The 13,379-nt window shown below is 39.3% G+C and overlaps 1 protein-coding gene across 4 annotated transcripts in view; it reads left to right on the top strand.

Moving 5' to 3' along the window:
- Positions 1-245: 245 nt before the first annotated feature.
- The window catches only part of PAK2 (p21 (RAC1) activated kinase 2), a 101,782-nt gene continuing 88,648 nt past the window's right edge, over positions 246-13,379 (top strand). For 3 of the 4 annotated variants that reach the window (XR_014824599.1, XM_021070136.2, XM_084990820.1), the window contains exon 1: positions 246-567. The gene's annotated coding sequence lies outside the window, so the exon portion shown is untranslated. Of the gene's footprint in view, positions 797-13,379 lie in introns of all 4 variants that reach the window. The other variant, XM_021070137.2, reaches the window with a different exon arrangement.

The raw sequence follows: 13,379 nt of genomic DNA, 5'->3' as shown, positions 1-13,379 counted from the left end.
ATATAATAACAGTTGTCTTTCAGCGTCTTTGGTTGGCACAGACCTGAGTGGAGACAATGCTGAATTACACGAGGCACTGGCTGTCTCTGTCAATAAAAAGAATACTAGAGATGGAGGGAGGGAGGAAAAGAAGAGAGATAAGAGGCACACATCTCTAAACTACAACTCCCAGCAGCCTCCGCGTTTGCCTGCCCACTGGGAGGCGGTGCCTGTCTCCGCCCGGTGGAGCTCCCGCCTTCGGCCCCGCCCCTGCCCGCTCCCCGCCGTCGCCCTCCCCCAGGGTTGTGGCCACGCGCAGCGGCAGCGGTTGTTCCGCTTCCCCTCTGGCCTGGGCCGTCGCCATTGCCGAAGGCTCCCTGCCCTCCCCTCCCGGCGCCCGCGGGGCTCGGCGGCCGCCCGGCCTAGCAGTAGAAGCCGCGGCGCTCCAGCGCGGCTCCACTTCCCGCCCCGCTTCCCCTTCCCTCCCCTCCCCGCCCCGCGTCGCTCTCTTGCTCGGGGCGGCTCCTGATCCCGCCAGGAGCTCGGCCGGAGGCTCCTCGCTGGGGCGGGGACCTTTCCTCGCCTGGGGTAAGTGTGCAGACAGGCCGGGACGCGGGCCGTCGCTCTCCTTCCTCCTTCCTTCTCCGCGGCCTGGCCGGCGCGAGCGGCCCGGGGCAGCTGACCTGCCCCGCGCGGGGCCGGGAAGCCGCCACCTGCGTGCCTGGAGCGGCAACTCTTGGGGCGGTGGCTCATTGTCTGCGCCCTCGGGCTGTTTTCTTCTCCGGTTTTAGCCTGAAATGGGAAGCTTGCTAGGCTGGTGAGTTCTGACTCTTCCTGGACCCGGCCCTGCCCTGAACCGTGTCGCGCCAATCTCTGCTCTCTGTCGATCTCCCTTCCCTCGCGTTTCAGCCTTCTCTTTTTCTCCATTTACTTTAGTGTTCGACTCACCGTTTCGGGGTTTTTAACTCGATTTTTTGTCTCTTACCGAGTTCCAGCCCCACCTTGCTACCTTTGGTCATCCCAGTTTCATTGCTTAGGCATATTGTCTGTAGTCCCCTTACTGGTTTCTAAACTGTAATCTGTGATATCTTCCATATTCCGGATCAGTAGAAACTATAGTTTTCCGAGGGTTTGAGGGCCTCCGCTTGATAACTGAGCTTTCGTATCTTCTCGTGATTCTTTGATCTTCAGCCAGGAGATGAATATTTGCTTCCTTAGGTAACTTAGGTGAAGGTTAGCTTTCACCATGTTTGGCTTTCTTTAAAATAACACACACATGCAAAACGGTACCGAAAATTCCTCAGCGGACTCAACTTTTTGACTAATTCTTTAAAGATAGAGTCATCCAAGAACTGAAGATTGGAAAGCAATTGCCATTGTTGTCAGTTGTCGTGGGGTTGTACCCGTCCTTGTCTCTTATCTTTAATGGAAACACTCTGGACAGTGAGAGCGTGATTTCTTTCCTCCTTGATGAATAATGCCAACTCCCATTGGTATAATTATCACAGTTTTGTCTTACAAGTGATCTATAGTTTTTTGTTTTCTTTTTAAAGCTCTGTTAAAAGACAATCAAAATGGTTAGGCCTAAAATTAGACTACGACGAGCAGTGTTTTGGATCAAGGTTGTGCACGTCACGTTTTTTCCCCTCCTCTGTTTGACTCTTCCGCTCTTGTAAGTAGGCAGGATATTGAAATGTAGAAGAATTTGCTCTGGGGGTTTGTTTTTGTAGGGTTACTCAAAAGAATAACATTAAATAAAGTTAGATTGTGATGAAGGCAGTGAATAGTAATTTTTAAAGCAGGTTAGAACTTGTCAACTTTGCCAGAAGCTCTGCGGCATTTATAAAACACACTTATAATAACTTCTACATGTTTTATATATGTGTATTTAAAAAATATGCATGTGAATGAAAAGCTTTGTTCATGTTCTTCTGCTAAGGGTATTGATTTAAGGCAACTCCTTTCATCCTTAGCTTTAAAATCTTTCTGGTTATTAATTAGCCCAAAACACTGACTTACGTTATGAAAAATGCACCTTAAGATGTTTCTGACCTGTAATATATGGAGGTATTAAACCCCACTTTCAGGTTTTGGTGAAGGAGGTTGACCTAAATTCAGTGAATTTTGTGTTTTCACTAGTTTATTGTTACCTAAACGACTTAGTCCTAAGCTTCACTATTGTCAAATTGGTGGTGTCTGTTGTCCTTACTTCAGTGACGTGCCTTGTTGGCCTAAGGGGTTAAGGTATGGAAGTGCTGGCGTGTGAAACAAGGTCCATTGAAGTCAGCCTCTCTGCCAGTTCTTTCTGTAAGCAGATACTTTTACTTGGGAAGAGTTCTGGGTGTTCTCCCCTTAGGTTGGGGCCTTGATTCCTAGTTTACTTTACCATTATTCAAAGAGAGGGTTATTCTTTGGGGCTTTGTGACATTAAGTACTAACCTGGGAAACCCAAATTCATAAAGTAAGTTTGTGGTAGGAGTCTGTCCACAAAACAAATGAATAGGGGTTTCTTTGGTTTTCTCATTTCTATGATAAGCAGATTTCCAGTAGACATGGTCATCAGTGATATATATGTCTTCTCAATTACACTTTTTTAAAGAGAAAACTTAGAACTTGTCCAAGTGGCTAAGGATAAACTTTCAATTATTTTAAAAGAGAGACCTTGTTCAGACAGCTAGGGATAAAATAAGTAGGTATTAAATTCTCCCCATGTTTAATCTGTCAATATTGATTAACCTAATATTTGAGTGTAACATTTCTTTTGGCTTTCTGAATTGTCTAGTTTTGATTAAAAACGTGAAACTGTGCCTTGTTCAAGTCTTTAAGAATTTGGGGTTCTGATCAGTTTTCAAAAGGCCTTCCAGTTAGAGGGCTAATTGCAGACCACGGGGCAGGGGGGAGAGGGGGTGTTAAGGTGCAGATCTGGGTTGACCCTTATAACCTTCTTGTACCTTGGTAGAAACAGAAAGAGGTGGAAGAAAATAGCCCCTGTTGCCTTAAAGAATTTTGTTTTCTTCTGGGAACGGAGTTGAGTCTCACTGCTTCTTCATTTTAGGATCACTAACCTGAATAAGAATAGTCGGTCTGAACATTCAGGCCAGATTTCAGAGGCCTAGCCTATTATCTCTAAGGTACACTAGTACTTACCGCTCCGTGTATCACAAGTGCTTAGGAGCTGGAGACCATCCTGGCTCTTCTGCTTGACCCCAGGCAAGATACACACATCTTTTTTAAGATGTGTGGGGTTTTTTTAATATGTAAAGTGAGGATTAATAACAGTATAATACATCTCCATAGGGCTATTTAAAGCAAATGATATAATGCAGGGAAAGTACTTAGCAAATGCAATGCTTAAATGCTTAATAGATGTTAGTTAATATTCCATTCTAAAGTAGGTTTTATATTTAATTGCTTCTACAGCAAATATCATACTTCCAAACTTAAAGACTGCTTTCTGAAAGTGGTTGGAATCTCAGGGCCGAGTTTCTGAGACCATAACTTTTACATTAAAAATTACTTTTCAGGAAAAAAAGAAAAGTTTCACTGTTGAAATAAAATGCAGATTATTATTATTTTTTTAAATGGTCACATCTGTGGCTTATAGAAGTACCTGGGCTAGGGCTTGAATCCAAGCTGCAGCTGTGGGATCACTGCATCCTTTAACCCACTGTGCTGGGGCCGGGGATTGAAGCCTTGCCTCCGCAGTGACTCGAGCCGCTGCAATCAGGTTCTTAACCCACTGTATCACTGTGGGAACTTCAAAATACAGATTTTTGAATACATGTTTCTCAAATTTTAAAATAAACGTCTTTCTCATAGAAAATTTAGCAAATAGTGAAAATTATTAAGAAATAGGATAAGGGAGTTCCCATCGTGGCTTTGCGGTAATGAATCTGACTAGGATCCATGAGGATGCGGCATCCATCACTGGCCTCGCTCAGTGGGTCAGGGATCTGGCATGGCTGTGGTGTAGGCCAGCAGCTATAGCTCCAGTTCGACCCCTAGCCTGGGAACTTCCATATGCCACAGGTGTGGCCCTAAAAAGCAAAAAAAAAAAAAAAAAAAGAAAGAAAGAAATAGGACAGAATTACTATACAAAAATCAGCCCCCAGAAATAACCACAGACTAGAATAGTGTTGTTTTCCTTATTTTTAAATTAAATTCTAAAAATAGTCAATATATGCTTTTTACAAAATGTTCAAGTCAGTTATTTAGAGTAAAAAGTGAAAATTAATTAATTTCCTTGCTTTCTAGTCCCATTCCTTACAGGTACCCACTGATAACAATTTTGTTTTCTTTATGCAATTAGAAATAAGCACTGTGTGTTTGTAGTTTTACCTTGTTTTTTTTTAATGAAAAATCTAATCATTATAAATACTTTTCCATCTCAGTATATGTAGTTATACCTCATCTTTTTTTTGTTTTTTACCTTATCCATCATACGGTTGTACTTAATTATTCATGGTTATTTGTTATTTCCATTTTCGAGCTACTAAAACCACAACTTTAATGAACTTCCTTATACCTTTGTGCACATGCATATGTATACAAGTATTTCTATGAAGAGGTGTTTTTTTTTTTTTTTTTTTGGCCACCCTGTGGCATGTGGAGTTCCTAGGCCAGGGATTAGGTCAAAGTTGCAGCTGTGACAACTCTGAATCCTTAACCCACTGTGCTGGGCTGGAGATGGAACCTGCATCCTGTTTCCCAGCACTCCAGAAATGCCACCCATTCCGTCACCACAGTGGGAACTCCCTTAAAGGGGATTCTTAAGTGTGCATTTTAAGTTTTGATAGATGCCAAATTTCCTTCCTAAAAGGCTGTACTAATCTATACTTAATTACGTTGCAGAAGGCCTTTACACATAGTAGATATTAATCCTTTGTTTTCTGTTTAAGATCTTTCCCATTTTGCATTTATTAAAAAAAAAAAAAAAACAGTTTTCTGGGAGTTTCCATGTGGCTCAGCAGGTTAAGGAGTTGTCACTGCAGTGGCTCGGGTCTCTGCTATGGCACTGGTTTGATCCCTAGCCTGGGGATATTCTGCATGCTACAGGCATAGCTAAAAAACAAACAATCTTATGTTTTCTTCTGGTACTTTAATAATTGTTATATTTGAATTTTAATACTTATGGAATTTGTGTGTGTGTGCATGGTGAGTTAAGAGTTTTTAAAATATAAGATAGCTGGAGTTCCTGTTGTGAGGGCTCAGCAGAAATGAATCTGACTAGTAACCATGAGGACACAGGTTCAATCCCTGGCCCCGCTCAGTGAGTTAAGGATCCAGCATTTCCATGAGCTGTGGTATAGGTCGCAGACTCGACTCGGATCTGGTGGTGCTGTGGCTGTGTCGTAGGCTGATTTGACCCCTAGCCTGGGAACCTCCATATGCCATGGGTGAGGACCTAAAAAGACAAAAGACAAAAATGAAATAGTTTGGCTATTGAAATAAAATACAGGTATAAAAATATTTTAGGAGTTTGATATAAAAAATAGCCACGTTATAGGAATTCAAAGAGGAATATTTTAATGGTTTTATTCTAAGTATCTCATCTGAAATGGGGAAACATGCCCCTCTTTGGCTCCTATTTCTTGTCATCTACCTAATTCTTAGCCTTCAAATTCCAGCTTTTGAGTATAGCTTTCTTTGGGAGTCTTTCCTGATCTTCACTATGATTTAAATATTCTTATTGCTTTTATATGTTTTCTTAACATGTTGATTCATAATCTTTATTTGCAGTGTGCTGAAAGAATGAGTTATTCTTCTGGAAATGAGAGTTATTTCTCAATTTTTGTCAGCGGAAACTAATTGAAAGGAAGATGCAAAGAACTCAGTAGTGTTGATTAAAAGTGATACGTATATATACATATACATACAGGGCTCTTTTAACCTGCATTTCTGAGTCCTGCCTTACATCTTTCTGATCAAGTTATTCTGTTACCTTGTAGGTAATTTTTTTTTCATGTAAATTTTTATAGGTTCTGGAAAAATAGAAGGTTTTGTTTTGATCTTGCATTTATTTCTTAAGAACAAAGTCTTTTAAAGTATAATTTCAGCTTTTAAAAAATTAATTCCTATTCCTTTTAATTTTGAGATTATTTCATAATTTATAGGCTTAGAAGCAAAAATGTTATGTAAGAAACATATGAACAAGAGTTGGGGTAGGAGTTCCTGTTGTAGCTCAGCAGTGATGAACTTGATGAGGATGCGGGTTGGATCCATGGCCTCCCTCAGTGGGTTAAGGATCTGGCCTTGCTATGGCGTAGACCAGCTGCTACATCTGGGAGCTTCCATATGCCGCAAGTGTGCCCCTGAAAAGAAAAAAAAAAAAAAAAAAAAAAGGAGTTGGGGTAAAACTCTTTAAACACAATTTCAGATGCTCTAAAGAGCACATTATTAAAGAATAAAAAGTGGCACAGTGGAAACGAATCCGACTAGGAACCATGAGGTTGCCGATTCCATCCCTAGCCTCACTCAGTGGGTCAGGGATCCAGCATTGCCTTGAGCTGTGGTGTAGGTTGCGTTGCAGATGTGGCTTGGATCTGATGTGGCTATGGCTGTGGTGTACACTGCTGGCACCTGTAGCTCTGATTTGACCTCTGGCCTGGGAACCTTCATATGCCACCAGTGCTGGCCTAAAAAGTCAAAAGTCAAAAAAAAAAAAAAAAAGAAAGCAAAAGTAAATACATAAATAAATTGCTTCATTGGCAGGTATAATAGTAGAAATATGGCCAGATGTTTGATAAAGTTTCATTGTTGTAAATCCTTTCTGAACTTTTCTCACCTTCCTACTATTTGAAACTACTCCATTACCCATGGATAACTACTGTTAATAGTTTGATGTTTCTTTAGATTTGTGTTGTACATAGTTTACTCCTATAAAATTGCAATAATATTCTTATAATTTGCTGTCTTTTTTTCTTAATATTAAATCTTGAAAGTTTCCCTCTGTTTTTCTTAAAAATTGTTTTTTAAATGATTTTTAAAAATTTGTCTTACATGCCATTGTACAGCTATGCCTTAGTTTCACTACTTACCTATTGGTAAATGTGTAACTTATTTCCAGTATTTTATATAAATAATGCTATGATGAATATCTTTCTGTTTATCCCTGATTATTATTTTAGAATGTTTTTCTAAAAGTGGAATTACTGAAAGAAATTATTGTACTGGAATTACTGGTAGAATTATTTTAAAATGTTAAATTACTCTTTGGAAAGGTTTGATGTGTACCATCACTAGCATTGTGAATCTCAATTTTGTTACATTCAAACAAAGGTTAGTTTAATTTGCATTTCTTTTTAAAATTATTGTTTTGTTTTTGTCAATTTGATTTAGTTCCATTATTTATGATAAGTACAGAAATAACTAGATTTTTTTTAACAAGTTCATTTTTCTTTTTTTCTTTAAATTTTTAGTTCAGTCTTTAAAGTTACTTTCCATTTACAGTTATTACAAAATATTGGCTGTGTTCCTTTTGTTGTACAATACATCCTTGAGCCTGTCTTACACCCAGCAGTTTGTACCTCTAGAAGTAACTGATTTTTGAGCTCACTGTTATTTTTATTATCTTACTGAACTTTGATACAATTTTATTTACTTTTATTTTCCAAATATATTGTCTTATCTGAAAATAATAGTAACTTTTGCTTCCTTTCCAATAGTTACAATATTTATTTGTATTTTAGCTCTTTATTACATTGGCCAGTATCTCCAAGATAGTTAAATAAGAGAGGTGATAATTGTCTTGGAATGTCTCTGGTATTTTTACAACTAAGGTTGAATGCAGCTGTTGGTTTTGGAAAGAAATTCTTTATTATTTTATTCTGCTCTTTATGAAAAAGAGGAATGAAATCTGAATTTTATCAAATGTTTTTGTAACACCATTTAGTGGGTGATAATTTTTTCTCTTAACTTCTGATAAAAGTATGTCAATAAATTTGCTTAAAACATTCCCAAAGGTACCCCAAGGCATATGTTGTGATGAACCCAAACACCACTCTTGTTAGTCCAGTGTACAGAATTAATTGAAAGGAGAGAAGAAAATCTTACAGAAATTTAGTGTAGTTTATTTTTATTTTTTGTCTTTTTATCTTTTGAGGGCTGCACCCATGGCATGTGGAGGTTCCCAGGCTAGGGGTCTAATGGGAGCTACAACTGCCTGCCTACACCACAGCCACAGCCATGCCAGATTCGAGCCGCGTCTGCGACCTTCATCACAGCTCACAGCAGCTTGGGATCCTTAACCCACTGAGTGAGATCAGGGATGGAACCCACAACCTCATGGTTCCTAGTTGGATTCATTTCCGCTGCACCACTCCAAGCTTGGTTACCTCTTTGACTCAGGAGGTATAGTCCTATTCACTTTCATTGTCAGTGACTTTGGGGTTTTAAAGTAATTTTTATGGGAGTTGTTTAGTGGTACAGTAGGTTAAGGATCTGGCATTGTTACTGCAGTGGCTTGGGTCGCTGCTGTGCTGAGGGTTTGACCCTTGTTCTAGGAACTTCCACATGCCATGGGCATGGCCAAAAAAATTAATAAATAAAGTATCTTTTAAGTTTACTGAAGGTTTTTTTGTGACTTAAAGCATAGTCCAATTTGCTAAATGTTTTTGGAAAACTTAAAAAGAACATTTTCTGTTTGCGTGTACAGTTTTTTTGTTTTGTGTTTTTTTTGGCTGTGCCAACAACATACAGAAGTTCTCAGGCCAGGGATCAAACCAGGCACCACAGCATTGACAATGCTGGATCCTTAACCCACTTTGCTACAAGAGAACTCCAAGCATGTGTAGTTTTATATACACACATGTATCTGTCAGTTGAACTTAATTCAAGATGTCATAGTTGATTTATTAATTATAAGATTTAATCTTTTTAAAAATTCGTATTATACTTCATTTACAATGTTCTGTCAATTTCTGCTGTACAGCAAAGTGACCCAGTTATACATTTATATACATTCTTTTTTTTTACATTATCCTCCATCGTGTTCCATCACAAGTGATTAGATATAGTTCCCTGTGCTATACAGCAGGATCTCATTGCTTATCCGTGCCAAATGCAATAGTTTGCATCTACTAACCCCAAACTCTGAGCTCTTCCCACTCCCTCCACCTCCCTCTTGGCAGCCACAAGTCTGTTCTTGAAGTCCATGAGTTTTCTTTTCTGTAGATAGGTTCATTTGTGCCATATATTAGATTCCAGGTATAATTCACTTAGTAGGAGAGTCTCAAGTTTCATTGATGTTGCTGCAAATGGCAATAGCATTTGCCATTGTGAAATTATTTTGTTCTTTTTTATGGCTGAGTAGTATTCCATTGTGTATATGCACCACATCGTTTTAATCCATTGATCTGTTGATGGACATTTAAGTTGTCTCTGTGTCTTGGCTATTGTGAATAGTGCTTCAATGAACATAGGAGTGCATGTATCTTTTTCACTGAAAGTTTTATCTGGATATATGCCCAGAAGTGGGATTGGTAGTTTAATATTTAGTTTTCTGAGGTACCACCTTACTCTTTTCTATCACGGTTGTACCAATTTCAGTTCCCACCAACAGTGTAGAAAGGTTCCTTTTCTCTACAGCCTCTGCAGCATTTGTTATTTGTAGATTTATTAATGATGGCCATTCTGACCAGTATGAGGTGGTACCTCTGTGTAGTTTTGCTTTGTATATCTCTGATAATTAGTTATGTTGAACATTTTTTCATGTGCCTGTTGGCCATATGTGTGTCTTCTTTGGAGAAATGTCCATTTAGGTCTTCTGCCCATTTTTCAATTGGCTTTTTTTTTTTTTTTTAAACTATTGAGTAGAGTTAGTCTTTTTTTTTTTTTTTTTTTTTTTTTGTCTTTTTGCTATTTCTTTGGGTTGCTCCCGCGGCATATGGAGGTTCCCAAGCTAGGGGTCGAATTGGAGCTGTAGCCACTGGCCTACGCCAGAGCCACAGCAACGCTGGATCCGAGCCGCGTCTGCAACCTACACCACAGCTCACGGCAACGCCGGATCGTTAACCCACTGAGCAAGGGCAGGGACCGAACCCGCAACCTCATGGTTCCTAGTTTGATTCGTTAACCACTGTGCCACGACGGGAACTCCAGAGTTAGTCTTCATTAAGTTTTTTGTTCTTTTTTGAATTAAAAATAATTGACTTACAATGTTGTGCCAGTTTTTGCTATACAGCAGAGTGACTCCATTGTATGTATATATATTCTTTTTATATTTTATTAAGTTTATAATCTTCATCTGTCAGAAGACTAAGAGGTAGCATTGTTTCTGAGAAGCTTCGTTTTTTGTGGGGGAGAGGGGCTCTTTATACCTGAATACTATCTTCCTTTCTTATGTCACTATGTCCTGGATCAGCCATCTAAAATAGCCTCCATTCCCCCCAGTCAGTATGTAATTTCTTGCCCCTCTTGTGTTTTTCTAAAATTATTTTTTCATTTACTTGTTTCTTTATTTCTTTCCTATTACTCTATTCAGAATTTAGAACAAGTAGGTATACAGTAAGTTTGTGTTTATTGAGTAAAGTGTCTTTTTAAAAATTTCTAGGAGTTCCTCTCGTGGCTCAGTGGTTAACGAATCTGACTAGGAACCATGAGGTTGCGGGTTCAATCCCTGGCCTCACTCAGTGGGTTAAGGGTCCGTCCGGTGTTGGCCGTGAGCTGTGGTGTAGGCTGCAGACGTAGCTCGGATCCCGTGTTGCTGCGGCTGTGGTGTAGGCCAGCAGCTACAACTCTGATTCGACCCCTAGCCTGGGACCCTCAGCATGCCACGGGAGCCGTCCTAGAAATGGCAAAAAGACAAAAATAAAAATAAATAAAACAATAAAAATTTCTAATGACTTTTATTTTTAAAAAGTTAATAGACTTTATTTTATGCAATTTTAGGTTCACAGCAAAATTGAACAAAAAGTACAGCGTTCCCATATACCCTGATCTTCCTTCTCCCTCAGCTTCCCATACTATCAATATTCTGCAATGTGTTGGTACATCTGTTGTGATTGATGAACCAACATTGATACATTGTTATCAAAGTCCATAGTCCATTAGGTTTCACTCCTTTTTTTTTTTTTTTTTTTTTTAATCTTTTTTACAGCCATACCTGCGGCACATGGAAGTTCCTAGGCCTACACCACAGCCATGGCAGCATCAAGTCCCAGCTGCGTCTGCAACCTACACCACAGCTTGCTGCAACACCAGAGCCTTAACACATTGAACAAGGCCAGGACTTGAACCGGCATCCTCGTGGATGCTATGTTGGGTTCTTAGCCCGCCGAACCACAATGGGAACTCCCTAGGTTTCACTCTTGATGTACATTGTTTGGGTGTGGACAAATGGTGGATAATGACATGTATCCACCATTACAGTATCATGCAGTGTAGTTTCTCAGCCCTCAAAATTCCCTGTGCTCCACTTATTCATCCCACCCTTCTCCCTAACCCCAACAACCACTGACACTTTAACTGTTTCCATAGTCTTACCTTTTCCAGAATGTCATATATGATAGTCTACAATATGTAACCTTTTTAACTTGACTTCTTTCACATAACAGTATGCGTTTGAGTTTTCTTCATATCTTTTCATGGCTTGATAGCGCCTTTCTCTTTTGTGCTAAATAATACCTCATTATTGGGATATATCACAGTTAGTTTACCCGCTTACCTGCTGAAGGACATCTTGTTTGCTTTCACGTTTGGCAATTATGAATAAAGCTGCTATAACCACCCATGTTTGTGTTTTGTATGGACGTAAGTTTTCACTGATTTGAGTAGCAAGGAATATGTGTGCTGGATTATATGCTAAGAATATTTTTAGTTTTGTAAGAATCTGCTAAAACTGTATTTCAGAGTCATTGAGTCAGAGTTCCCATGGTGGCAGAATCTGACTGCAGTGGCTTGAGTCACTCTGCAGAGGTGAGAGTTTGATCCCTGACCAGCAGTGGTTTAAAGGATCCAGAGTTGCCACAGTTGTGGTGTTAAGTCCCAGCTGTGGCTCTGATTCATTCCCTGTCCCAGGAACTTCCATATTCGGTGCAGCCATTAAAAAGAGGGAGGCGGGATTTGAACCATTTTGCTTTCTCACCGATAGTGAATGAGAGTTCCTGTTGCTCAGATACTCATCAGTGCTTTGGATTTTAGCCATTCTATCTCATTGTTTTAATTTGCAGTTCTCTAACTACATATGATGCTCGGCATCTTTATATGAGATACTTCTTTTGCAAACATTTCTTTCTCACTCTTTAACCTGTCTTGTTCCCTTAACCTTAATGATTTTTGTCATATTTTTGATGCAGTATTGTTGATGCATATAAAGTTCTATACTGCAAAAGATCTGCAATGTGCCTAATCAATAGAAATGTAGTATTTAATCTTTCTGAGTCTATTTTACTTATCTTAAATTCCTATCTATACGGTTGTTCTTTGTTCACTAAATTATTATGTAGTTTTGTCGTTCCATGCCATTTTTAGTTGTCTCTTTTAAATTACATATAGTTTATTTTTATTTTATTTTATTTTATTTTTTGTCTTTTGTCTTGATAGGCATCTGGAGGTTCCCAAGCTAGGGGGCTAATTGGAGCTGCAGCTGCCGATCTTATACCACAGCCACAGCAATGCCAGATCCCAGCCATGTCTTCGACATGCACCACAGCTCACGGCAACACTGGATCCTTAACCCACTGAGCAAGGCCAGGGATCGAACCTGCAACCTCATGGTTCCTAGTCGGATTCATTTCCGCTGTGCCACGACAGAAACTCCCAGTTTATTTTTATTTTAATCTAAAAAGAATACTTAAAATATTTATGTGTATGGTCATTAATTCTGTTGGATGTGTTTCTGTCATTTTATTTAATGCTTTGTTTTTTAATGATTCATTGCTACTGCTTCTACATTTTTGTAAAATGGTACCTAATGTAAAGTTAACATCTTAACCATTTTTAAGTAAATTTGACCCTTGAACAAATGGCTTTGAACTGCGCAGGTCCACTCATACACAGAGTTTTTTCAGTAGTAAATACTACAGTCCTACACTCTCTAAGGTTGTTTGAATCCTAGGATGCAGAATTGCAGATGCAGAGGAACTTTGGATTTGGAGAAACCATGTATGTGGAGAACTGGACTATAAGTAATACTCAGAGTTTCAGCTGTGTGCAGTGTCATGCCCCTTACCCCCAAGCTGTTCACAGTCAACTGTATACAGTTCTTTGGCATTAAGTATGTTTACATCGTTGTACAACCCTCATCACTGTTCATCTCCAGAATTTTTCCATCTTCCCCAGCTGAACCTCTGCACGCCTTAAACACTTAACTCCCCATTTCTCCCTACCCACACCTCCTGGTGACTCTCTTTAATCTACTTTCTCTTATAATTTGCCTATTGTAGATGATTCGTGTAAGTGGA

The sequence above is a fragment of the Sus scrofa genome, chromosome 13 (assembly GCF_054392235.1).
Source record: "Sus scrofa isolate SSC_HxYL_T2T_F1_AM1 chromosome 13, Sscrofa_HxYL_maternal_Yorkshire_Landrace_v2.0, whole genome shotgun sequence".
Classification (NCBI taxonomy): Eukaryota; Metazoa; Chordata; class Mammalia; order Artiodactyla; family Suidae; genus Sus; species Sus scrofa.
The sequence above is the reverse complement of the archived record's forward strand: the minus strand, read 5'-3'. Positions and strand labels throughout refer to the sequence as shown.